Raw genomic sequence first — 13,243 nt, 5'->3', positions numbered from 1 at the left:
CCTGTGTCACACTTGGGGAAATGTGCCTGCGTGCTTCGGTCTATGGGTAAAAATGGGGTTCAGTTCCCATCTCAAATTTTAATCCCATTTATTGTGTTTTACGAGATTAAAACGTTACAGAGAAATTAGCATTCAGGTGAAACGTCAGAGTTTACAAGGTTACAGACCAAGTGCTGGGAAATGAGATGAAGGGACCCATTTCTGTGCTGTAAACACTCGATAATTCAATCATTTTTGAGGGGAAACATATCTGCAGTGACATAATTCCAAAAACGGTGTTATGAAGAAACGGTGCAAATGCTTCTGCCCTCATCCCTGGGGGTCTAGTGTTTAGTATTCAGCGCTTTATCTGAGTGGCCTGGGTTTCATTACCGTTCAGGAAATCAGGACTTCTTGATCCTGATGCAGAGAGCGCAGCTTTACCAGGAATCTGTTTCATGCCTTTGATCAGTCAATACCCCAGCTCTTCAAAGAAGGGAAAAGTGCCTTCCCTCTCTCTGCACAGTCGGACAGTTAATCCTTCATTCTCCTCTGATTCCACTTCCCAAAGAGTTTCAAAATATTGTCAAAACTGAGTCTCAGCTATTTCTTTTCTGTGCTTTTTATCCATAGAAGCTGCAGCGATTGATTGCGTTGGTTTTGAAAACGAAATGTTCCCATGAGCAATGTATTGGGCTATTCCAAGATTGCCTTCTCTGACAACGGTGGGACGTGACTGACGTTGTCTATGATATGGAAGTGCCAGTGTTTGAGTTGAGTAGACAAAGTTAAAAATTACACAATATCAGGGCAGAGCCCAGCAGGTTTATTTGGAAGCACTAGCTTTTGGAGAGTCGCTCCTTCATCAGGTGGGTGTTTTTCTGCAGAAACCTGGTGTGTACGTCAATATGCGCGATCTTTTGGAAGATCATCTGGACTTTAACCGACCGTTCGTGGTGTCGACGGTCCCCATGACTTGGAGGTGTTGGTGTTGGACTGGGGTGGATACATTTAATAATCACACAAAGAAATTTTAGATTCCAAGAGGTGAAAAACACCTGATGAAGAAGCAGTGCATGGAACACTGGTGCTTCCAAATATGTCTGTTCAATACAATCTGGTGCTGTGTGATTTTTACTCTGATAGCTCTTGGCAATGTTTAACTGATCGAAGACAGTGAAAGAATTTTCGTTCGTGGAGATGAAAATTTCCAATATTACCCACCTCAGCATAACAAAAATGAGTAGGTTGGATGTGTGATGAATCGCCATAATGCGCTTGCGCAAAGTAAAAGTTGAACTTACAACCGCCGAATGCGTTGCCAGCTATACGAATGGTTGTGCCACTGGCCAGATGCACAGCTGAGGTTTTACACACTGCAGAGCTGTGGTTTTAACAAGGACATGAGCAATAGCAGTAACAGTCACAAGGCGAACAAAGAACAAAGATAATCAACATCATTGATTCACTTCAAATTGTCCTCAGAAAAACGACCATTCACAATCTGATCAGCCAATCAATGAGGTCACTGCTGATCTTGGAAATTGCAACTGACTTTGCTACGTTTTCACCAAAATTTGAAGTAAACTCCAGCCTAATCATAACATCGCATATTCCCGTTAATTTTCAGCATTAGATTACGTTAATGACCTGTCCGTATTTGCTGGAAATGAGTAAAAACGTCCTTCCGGTGATGTAATCCAGTGCAGAGACTGCCAGAAATGAAAGGACAAAGACATGAAACATCACTCCCATTTCTCTCTGTACCAATGCGTTTTCCTGAGTTGTATATTTTCAGGACTTGTCTTTACTATCTAAAGAATTAATTATTTTCCCGGGAAAGATTCTTCGTAAATCAATTAACATCTGAGGTGTTGAAACATATTTTACTTTAGATTAAAATAGTTGAATATCCTTTCCCCCAGCCTAACGTCCCAATCCTCCCTCCTCTTCCATGTAAATGCAAGCTGATCCAGGTGATGTTGGAGCTCCCAACCTGACGTTCCAATGCTCCTTGCTGCTCCATGTCAATAGAAGCGGTTCTACTTGAAGTTGGAGCGCCCAGTCTGATGTCATAATGCTCCCTGCTCCATGTCAGTAGAAGTGGAGCAGTTCAGGTTAGACCTACCACTCTGATGTCCCAATGCGCCCAGCTGCTAAATGTCATTAAACGCTGATCCTTGTGAGGTTGGAGCTCCCAGTCTGATGTCCCAATGTTCCCTCCTCCATGTCAATAGAAGTGGTCCAGTTGAGGTTGGATCTATCACTCTGATGTCCCAATGCTACCTGCTGCTACATGTCATTAAAGGCTGCTCCAGGTGAGAGTGGAGCTCCCAGAATGATCTCCCAAAGCTCCCTGCTCCAGGCCAACTGAAGCTGCTCCAAATAAGGTTAGATCTTGCATTCGGATGTGTCAATGCTCCCTACTGCTCCATGTCAATGGAAGCTGCTCCAGGTGTGGTTGGAACTCCTAGAATAATGCTACAATGCTCCCTGGTCCACGTCAAAAGACGCTGCTCCAGATGAAGTGGGAGCTCCCATCCCTGGCAGCTCACATACGTCTATACCATCATAGAAATACTGCCCACTGAACATTTCCACCACTGGAGCCATTGGTGGAATATCCACATCATGAGAAGCTAATATTATTTTTAGTCACCACCGAATCATTATTTCCAAAAGTTATTCTTTCTTAAACCTTATTTAGCATGTGCATACTGCAGTCAATCCGAAGTAAGATAATGGTGCTAATTGATCTATGCTTAATAAACATTACATCCTATTTTTCATGTTGAGTAACTGCGAGTTAGCAAGGACAATGTTTATATTGAAATCATACTTTTATTCCAGGTGAGAGATTGTGGTTTGCATTTTTTAAAATGAACTTGTTCACTGTGTAAAATGATCAAATAAATCTCAATTTCAAAACAAAATTGGTAACGTTGTCATCTATCTTGAAATGTGATGTCTTCTTCTTTCAACCAGACAGGTATTATAACGAATAGCCTATGAATGATATGCGTATAAAGACACTTTAAATCGCAAGGTTTGTGAAGGTTTGTAGCTCAGGTTGAGGTTTAAGGTGTAGGTTTGCTCGCTGAGCTGTAGGTTTGATATCCAGACGTTTCATTACCTGGCTAGGTAACATCATCAGTGGCGACCTCCAAGTGAAGCGAAGCTGTTGTCTCTTGCTTTCTAATTATACCTTTCTCCTGGATGGGGTTCCTGGGTTTGTGGTGATGTCATTTCCGGTTTGTTTTCTGCGGGGTAGATAGATGTGTTTGTTTATGGCATTGTTGTTGGAGTGCCAGGCCTCGGGAATTCTCGAGAATGTCTTTGTTTAGACTGTCCCAGTATCAATGTGTTGGCCAAGTCGAACTGGACTACCAAAAATCCATAAACCAGGAGCCCCCTCAGACCCATAGTCTCATTACCCGGAACACCAACTTACAGACTTGACAAAGAACTACACGCAAGACTGAAATACCTCATAGAAGAGTCACAGCACTCCATCCACTCCACCCAGGAATTCCTAAAAATCATCAAAAACACCAAAGTAGAGGAAGGGGAAGCAATAGTCTCATTCGACATAATGGCACTGTTCACCTTCATCAACATCGACCTGGCAAAGGAAACACACTTTTACAAGAGACCATCACACACACCAACCACCATCAATCACATTACCAACGAAAACATCATGAAGCTTGTGGACCTGTGCCTCACCACCCACTTCACTTTCAACAACATAGTCGACAAACAAACCCCCAATGGCCCATCCATGGGATCTCCGCTATCAGGATTCATAGCAGAAGCGGTAATGCAAAGACTAGAACAAACAGCCCTAGCAACAATCAAACCAAAATCTGGGTCCGCTACGCAGATGACACCTTTGTCATCACAAAACGAAACAAGATAGTAAAGACATTTAACATCATCAACAACACTCTCACAGGCATAAAGTTCAACAAGGAGGAAGAAACTGACAACGAACTCGCATTCCTGAAAGACACAGTAGAAAGAAAGGACAACAGAGAACTACAAACCTTTGCATACAGAAAAGCGACAAACACTGACCAAATACTTAACTACACCAGTAACCATCACATCATACACAAACGAAGCTGCGTCAGAACAGTATTCCAACGAGCCACCGCACACTGCAGCACGGACGAACTTCGGAAAACAGAGGAAAACCACCTTTACAATGTATTCGAGAAGAACAGATACCTAAAAAAATACAGTCCACACATTCCTCAAGGACAAACCACGACAAGCAGACCAAACACAGCCAGAAACCATAAGCACCTTACCATACATCAAAGAAGTTTCAGACATGACAGCCAGACTACTAAGACCCCTCGGAATCCTAGTAGCACACAAACCCACCAACACTCTCAAACAAAAACTAACAAACTTAAAAGAACCAGAACAATCCACAGACAAAACCAACGTCATCTACAAAATTCCATGCTAGCCAAAAAAAGACACGACCTTCTCTCCCTCGTAGCCCTACACACGGATTAAAAATACCACCATTTCGACTGGGACAACACATCTATCCTGGTACAGGCTAATCAAAGACACGCCCGAGAATTCATAGAGGCCTGGCACTCCAACCACAACGCCACAAACAAACACATAGATCTCGATGCCATCTATCAACCCCTCAGAAAACGAACAGGAAATGACATCACCACAAACCCCAGGAACCCCATCGAGGAGAAAGATATAAATAGAAAGCAGGAGACAACAGATTCGCTTCACTTGGAGGTTGCCACTGATGATGATGTTACCTAGCCAAGTAATGAAATGTCTGGATATCAAAGCTACAGCTGAGCAAGCAAACCTACACCCTACATTTTAAATTATTTTTCATGTTTATATTGCATGAATCTGAAGTTATTGATCCACAGTTTAGTTTTCCTCCCTAAAGGTAACATGCTGATTTCTCCAGTTGTTCATAGTTCAATGTGATGCATCCAGTGTGTGCATAACGAGAGGGAGCTTGCTTCCCACGTCTTGTGTTTATCTGTGCCTTATGTCCAGCATTCATCAATGGCGAGAGCAAGGGGCGAGGGCGAGACCAATATGTAAGTCTTTCCGTGCCCATGCACGGCACCCACATTGGCAATTCACAACTGTGCATTTACAGCCAGTTCTCAGTGCCCCTACACCCACGCCCTGCCCCTTTGAAATATCGCTATCATTTTGTGCTGTCTCGCTGTGCTCTTCTCACCATGATGAATTACTTCTATTCAATCTCCTTCAGATTTCATCTGACATAACGTTAATTAAGAATTCCTTTGCATAAACATGCACTTCGCAGCTCTCGTTATTTGATTTTCCTGGATGTCTTTCATACGAAAAAACGTTCACAGCAACTTGATTTGCAAAAGGAAACCGCGCTCCCTTTCATTATCCCAATGCAACCTACATTTCAATACAGTTTAGTCAACAGGCTCAGACCATTCTTTGAAATTTTGTAATAGTGTAAATGCGTATAAACTGACCATTAGCGTTCCAGTCTCAATATGACAGCTGTGATCATCTGAAAACAGCACCACGAAAATGCCGTTGATGACAGCGACGAGAGTGGGATTCGAACCCACGCGTGCAGAGCACAATGGATTAGCAGCCCATCGCCTTAACCTCTCGGCCATCTCGTCACAGAGCCAGTAATGGCTATGACCTTATGAATAATTGAATTGGGTAAATTATGCAGAGCAGCAGATATTTCTCCCTGGTGTTGGTAAAATGATAAATAACACAGTACGGTTCCAAGACTATGGTCTGACCCCTGGGTTGTGGGGCAAATGCACTCCCACTGTCACACTATGCACACAGTGATCTGAACAAAAATGAGGAAATGAATATGTAACAAGGTCTGTTGAATTCTGTGAAGATTTGAAGCTTTCGGAATGAAGAACCCGAGACAGCAGGAGGTGTTCTTTCAATAAAGAGTTGGATAGAGCTCTTAAGGATAGTGGAATCAAGGGTTATGGGGATAAGGCAGGAACAGGATACAGATTGAGGATGTTCAGCCATGATCATAATCAATGGTGGTGCTGGCTCGAAGGACAGAATGGCCGACACCTGCACCTGTTATCTATTGTCTATTAAATTGCCTGTGAGGAATTGTTTTCCAGACTGGAGGAGAGTGCATAGTGCTCAATGTCATTATTCGGAACACCTAACTTCCGCTCAGACGTTTTTGACACGCACTTGTGTACAGAACAGACAATTTCAAAATCCAAAATAAGGCTAAACTGACAATTGAACTCAACAATGCAAAAACCTTGATCTGTATCATGTTCCTGGGCCGTGCGACACCAAGTCACTGTCTGATCACAGCAACACAGTGAGCAAGTGTCAGAAGGAATATGAGTGCAGTGCCAGTGCGCATGCTGGGAGCAGCAGGTGACGCAAGGGGAAGTGGATTTCCCACAACAGGAACACCGACCAAACAGCGGCCTGCGGTGGAAGAATTCAGAGGGGGGTTTATATTTTGGAATTTGATGCCAGAGACACAATGGAGATCTGCCATTGAGCCTATTCAAGATGAAGATTTTAAGATTGCTACAGTTGTAAAACAAAATAAAAAGCTCATGGGTTAGTGAAGGCAAAAGATGAAATTGTACATTTCATCAATCTACCCATCTTTAAAATAATACCTCACCACTTTCCTCACTCGGGGACAGAACCACTGGTGAAGATGATCATATAATCCCCGTTACTAGCCATGGAATCAGAGAAAGTCGGTTTCCCAAACGTTCAGGTAAAACAAGGAATGTGGAGGTAAGCATTAATGTGTTGCTCCTGTGCTGAAGGTGACCAGTGCACGGTATCTCTGTTCCAGTACAGTGGGCTGTGCAGTGCCGAAGGTTTAATTTTGAGCCTCACATGGAGCAGCTTCAATTAGTCGTCGTGTTGAGGGATCCGGACAGAAGGTGATATTGAGCAAAGCCAAGTTTATGGGAAAATACTCGTGTTTTTGGATTGAGAAACAACCTTTTCTGGATAATGACTCCTTGATCAACAAACATACTGCAAGTGTCTAAAACGTGAAGAGACATGTGTGTAGAGAGAGCCGAAGGTGATTTTTCAGCAGATGAATAACGTTTCCCATGTGCACTGCGTTAAATTCTGGGAAAATAGATATTGAACTGGTTTCATATTACAGAGTTTGTTGCAAATTCACAAACGTTATTGCAATAATAAAAAAAAGAAATCACATAGGACCGTTTGAATATTGTATTGAACTGAATTTTGGTCTGAGCATATTTTATCTGAAATGGTGTGCTGCAGAGAAGTACAGAGGGTTAACAATACAAAAGGACAGAGTCTTCTTGGTGGATTTATTGGGTGGAGTTAAGAATGTACGAAATATACATAGCATCATGTGAATGTGGTCAAATCTTTAAAGTAAGTGTTGCCTCTCCAAGTGACGATTCAATTCCTACTCATTAGGATATCACTTCCGTCTGCAGTTATTTTACGACATCAGCTCCATTTACAGAGTTTCACCTTGAATAATACGCCACACCTTACCAATCCATGAACTTTTTATACTCAGTCTTATTCAGTTGTACGTGTTCATGAAATATCTTTGTTTCTGAAGTCAAGAAATTCTAAATTGTCACGCAACCACACTGACTATCACTCAACGGTAAATTCTCTCCTTGAACGTTTGTTCGTGTATCTTTTAAAACACTGTGAAATCAGCTTCTACGTTTTATTTCTGGAAAGTCGTTCACGACTTAAATAACTCTATTGAGTGGAAGAAACTCTCATCCAAACTTTCCTTAATCATTCACTAATGGTTTTCACTAGAAAGAGGGACTTGCCCCGATTTACTCATTCAAACCACGCGTTATGTGAAAATCTCATTTGTTTACATCAAACTTGCGTGTTTCTGCTCCAGCATTTCCAAATCTCGTGAATAAATTCCTTCATTCTTTCTATCATCCCGTTTGTATCCTTTCTGATGTTTTTATGTCTCAGTAAACAACGTCACTTGGCTTTCTAATATCTTGCTATCCAGGAAACAGCGTCTGTGTTCTTTCTAACTTCTTCACATGTTTTTGGTGAAGAATGAGGACAAGGATTATACACAATGTTCCCACTGAGAGTGACCAAAAGGTTTTACAGTTACACTATGAACTCTTTGCTTTTTAAATATGACGCCTCTATTTATAAACTCCAATAAGGTAAATTACTATCTAATCAGTTCATGAACATCGTCTCCATGGAGACGAGAATTTTCTATGTCTTCCTTTCTTCTTCCACGGAATGTCTGAAAGGTTTGTAAGGCCAACATCTCTAAATCCCCATGTCCTGAGTCAGTCAAAGCTATTTCTAAAGGCGACTGAAGTTCAAATACTTCATAGGGTGTCTCCCATCATTCCAGTGCAGACTGGTTCTGGACAGTAAATGCTATCAATGAAGGCCACCGTGAATCTGAAATCAACAGTTTTCACATAGTAACTCTCGTAGCTATTGTGTATCGAATGTTCGTGTTCTTGTTCAATTTGTTCATCATTTCATGGGTCCCTGTGTTGAATTCTACTGAATGATTAATTAGTGAATGGAGACATTCCCTTCACCACTCAGTCGAAACTCCATGGAACATTGAAAGAATTTACTCATACGCTTCCAGAGGACAGTCCTGCCATTACTGGGATAAATCAGTGAAAATTCCCTTCGTATCCTCAAAGGCAAGGATTTCATTTTCCAATTTAGCAGATCATTGCAGCACTGAATACCATGTGTGCGTTCATTAAAACCAAAACAGTTGCAGCAAGAGTTTAAAACTAAGATTTTGCAATCTGCTTGCATTGTTTGTCCCAAAAATTTCATTCCATATTATGGTATGTTTGTGGATGAAAGCACTTTCTGAATCTTGAGCAATTATATTTCAGTTTTGTCAAAACATTATCATCCGCTGTTCTCTCTTTCCCTTTCAGTTTCCCGTTTTATATCACGTATTTTATCAGTTTATCTTAAGTTTTCAATAATTTCAATCAATCTTCCTCCTGATTACCAATCCGAGAGAATGCCACAATTTTGTCAATTTATATGCAGTGCAGCTGTGGGGCGCGGTGACCAAGTGGAAAGTCATTGGTCACGTGAAATAAAAGGAGCCGGCTGGTGGAATCTGGCTGTTCCATCACAGTCATATTTAAAACATTTATCGTAATCTTTAGCCAAATCATATTGGCAGAAAATAAGAAAACAAAAATGAAAAAATAGCTGATGTTGAAAATCGAACAAAAACAGACGTTGCTGGAATATTTCAGGACGTCTGGCAGCATCTGTGGAGAGATGGACCCAATGGATGTGAAACGTTAACTGTGATTCATCTGCACAGATGCTGCCAGCACACCTGTGATTTTACAGCAATTTCTGTTTTTGTTTCGGATTGGCAGATTTTGTCGCAGTCCATGAGAACAGAGCTCATTAGAATCAAACAGACAGCATGGATCTGGTAGTGTGAAATGAGACAGTAATAATGAATGAGTGGAGAGTGTTGTACTGGAAAAGCACAGCAGGTCAGGCAACATTCGTGGAGCAGGAGAATGGACGATTTAGGCATAAGCCATTCATCAGGAATTAGGCTTGTGAGTCGGGCAGAGGAACAAAGCTGAAGCCAGGTGCCAACTCGCAGTCACCTCCTCCTACAGACCACGATCACAATCTCTCGTCCCCACAACAAACTATCATCTCCCAGACCATCCACAATCTCATCACCTCTGGGCATCTCCCATCCACAACTTTCAACCTCATTGTCCATGAACCGCGCACTCCCCGATTCTACTTCCTTCCTGAGATTCACAAACCTGACTGCCCCTTTCGACCTATTGTCTCATCCTGAGCCTGTCCCATCCGAATAATCTCTTCCGACCTTGATACAATCTTCCCAGTTCAGGAAATGCCCACTTACATTCGTGATACCCCTATGCACTTCACCTCCTCCAAGAATTTCGTTTCCCTGGCCCCCAACGCGTCATCTTCACAATGGACATCCAGTCCCTGCACAAATCCATCTGCCATGACAGAAGTCTGCAAGCCTTCCATTTCGAAATCTCACACCATCCCAACAAGTACCTTTCCACTGACTTCCTCATCCACGTGGCTTAACTGGTCCTCACAATCAACAACTTCTCTTTCTAATTCTCCCACTTCCTCCATCGAAACCCACATAGGACCTAGCTATGCCTGCCTGTTTGTCAGATACGCGGAACTGTTCATCATTTCGCAATTACACAGGCACCATCCTCCACCTGTTCCTCCGATACATTGATGAATGTTTGGGACCACTTGGTGCTCCAACGAGGTGGTTGAACAGCTCACCAACTTTACCAACACTTTCACTCCGACCTCAAATTTATCCGGATCATCTTGGCAACTTCACTCATCTTCCTGGACCTCTCCGTCAGCGACTCTGGCGACTGACTAATTACAGTCATATACTACAAGCCCACCAACTCCCACATGTACCTAGACTACATCTCCTCCAAGCCTATCTCGTGTAAGAACGCCATTCCTTATTCCCAATGCCTCCACCTCCAGCACTTCTGTTCCCAGGATGACCAATTGCACCTCAGGAAGAGCCAGTTGGTCTCCTTCTTCCACGATCACAAATTGCCTTCCCACGTGGTTGACAGCGCCCTCACGTTCATCACCTCCATTTCATACACCACCACCCTTGAAGCCATGCCTCTCAACGCAACAAGGACAGAATCACCTGGTGCTCACCTTACACCCCCATCAAACTGCGCATAAACGCATCATATTCTGCCACTGATGCCACCTCCAAACAGACACCACCACCAGAGATATATTTCGCTGCCCAGCCCTGCCAACATTCTGTAAAGACCATTCCCTTAATGAACCCTTCTTCAGGTCCACACATCCCCCCACCAGCCCACAACCCTCTCCCGGCACCTTTCACTGCCACCAAAGGAAGAGTGAAACTAGCACCCACACCACTCCCCTCACCTCAGCCAAGGCCAGAATGGACCATTCCACATCCATTAGAAATTCACCTGTACAGCTACCAATGTCGTCGACTGAATCCGTTGCGCCCAGTGTGGTCTCCTCTACATCTGGGAGACAGGAAACCTTCTTGCAGATCATTTCAGAGAACATCTCTGGGACACCCGCACCCACCAACTTCACCGTCCTGTGGCTGAACACTTCAACTCCCCCTCCTACCCCATCAAAGACATCCAGGTCTTGAACCTCACCACTGCCAAACTGATACCACCCAACGCCTGGAGGAGGAACACTACACCTACCGGCTTGGGACCCTCACACCACACGGGATAAATGTGAATTTGAACAGTTACCTCATTTCCCCTCCCCCAAGCCCAAGCCTTCAACTCGCCACCGCCCTCTCGACCCATTCCATCACTGCAATATCTGACCTAATTTCTTCTCCCTCCTATTCATCCATCTATTGCTTTCCAGCTATTTCCCCTCAACCCCACACCATTTCCATTTATCTCTCAGCCCGACTCACATGCCTTATTCGAGATTAAGGGCTTAAACCTGAAACCTGAATTCTCCTGCGCCTCGGGTGCTACCAGATCTCGTGTGCTTTTGTAGCATCACACTACCAACTCTGATCTCCAGCATCTGCAGTCCTTACTTTATCCTTGGAATTATCAATGACCTTAGAGTGAATATACCCCTCGATTGCAGTGATCACAGTGTGACTGAGTTTTCCATTTATTTTGGGTGAGGGCAGGCTGGATCTGAGACGAGCGCTTAACATCTAAACAACGGGAATGGTATCAGATCGCAAAGTTTGGGTGGGCTGAAGTGAAGTGGAAAATTATGTCAGAAGATGGGTCAGTACAACTGCATCACATCACCCAGACTGTAAATGACAATCAGAGATAGAAAATCAACTTCAGTGTGGGCACAATGACAGGTAAAGTGGAAAGGAGACAATAGAAGACACTCAGGTGCAGTGGAATTAGTTATGTGAAAGGATTCGATATATAAGCTACACCTTTACATATGGACTGCCCTCACATTGGACAAAGGAATTTCCTGCAGTATAACGGCGATATTTGCCTGTGACATCACAATGCTGAGAGACACTGACATAGTTTCTTCTGTAGCAGCGTGGCCTCGTAAAAGCATGATCGTCCCATCAACCAGAATTCAATACTTCAAAGCTCTCCTCTGCGCTGTACAACTTATTTGCTGCTCCTGTAGTCAGATCTTAATCGCTTCACTGTATATCTTCTTCTGCTTCCTGCTTCATGGAAACACTTGAAACGTGAACAATTCCACTTTCCACTTTCACCAATCTTTTGCAACTCCCGAGTTGGCACAGGTACGAGTGACCGCTTGGCCTTCTCGAGCGCTCTCACTCTGGTATGATCTGAATGATAAAGTGAACTGTGTCTGATCTGCAGAATGTCCCCACGCGGGGCAGTGCTGTTTATTCCATCCCCAGGGACTGAGGTGTCTCTATTGGCAGAATATTCAGCCATTTCCCTCCACTTGCAGGCATTATGATGGGATGTAAATGCGGATATGCTCTGAAGCTTCCTCTCACGGGTTCAGCCAGGTGCAAGAGCCCTGCTGGAGCTTATCAACTTTGATTGCGAACTTCCTCCAAATATCATTTATTTGAGAGAAAGAGAAAGGCGCTGAGCTAGTGGGAAAGAGAGAAATGGGCCGTGGACTCTCTTCCCTCAGTAAAACGCAAATAAGTGCATTTTTGTGCTGCCCATTTGATGTTCAGAATCAATCTTCGCAGAACAATCCAGCAGAAAGGCTTTTGATTCACTGGCGTCGGTTTCTTTGCTGCAATCGGACTTCAGTTAACATCTGAGTCCCAACTGTCCCAGATGAAGCGACTCCGAATGAAACCCTCACTCACTGAGAACCAACCCCACAGCCAGGTGCTACGGGGCTGCAGGCAGTCCAAAGCGGAAAAGAGGATTAAATACGAGCCATTATTTCTCCCTCAGCCACTCGGCCACAGAGACAGACAGAGGGGCGGCAAAGACGTGTGACGTTATTCACGTGCCGACAGAAGCCGTTCAGCCCATCGAGTCCATGGTAAATCTCTATCGCTTGCTTCTCTCTGAGGTTATTCATCATCAGTGCTGCTTGTTCTAATATGAATGAACTGTATCTGTGTCGAAATGCTGTCTCCAACATACTGAACCACATGTAATTCACGGCTGTTCATTTCACTGGAGGACCCTGCTGTGTGACACAGCGTGGGGAAGAACTGCAA

General features: G+C 43.6%; 1 non-coding gene across 1 annotated transcript; it reads right to left on the bottom strand.

Moving 5' to 3' along the window:
* Nucleotides 1-5,566: 5,566 nt before the first annotated feature.
* On the bottom strand, nucleotides 5,567-5,648 carry trnas-gcu (transfer RNA serine (anticodon GCU)). Its single transcript has one exon. It is a non-coding gene; the product is annotated as a tRNA-Ser (tRNA).
* Nucleotides 5,649-13,243: the final 7,595 nt, after the last annotated feature.

Source organism: Chiloscyllium punctatum, unplaced genomic scaffold (genome assembly GCF_047496795.1).
Source record: "Chiloscyllium punctatum isolate Juve2018m unplaced genomic scaffold, sChiPun1.3 scaffold_204, whole genome shotgun sequence".
In the NCBI taxonomy this organism is placed as follows: Eukaryota; Metazoa; Chordata; class Chondrichthyes; order Orectolobiformes; family Hemiscylliidae; genus Chiloscyllium; species Chiloscyllium punctatum.
This window is presented reverse-complemented; position numbering and strand designations above follow the sequence as displayed.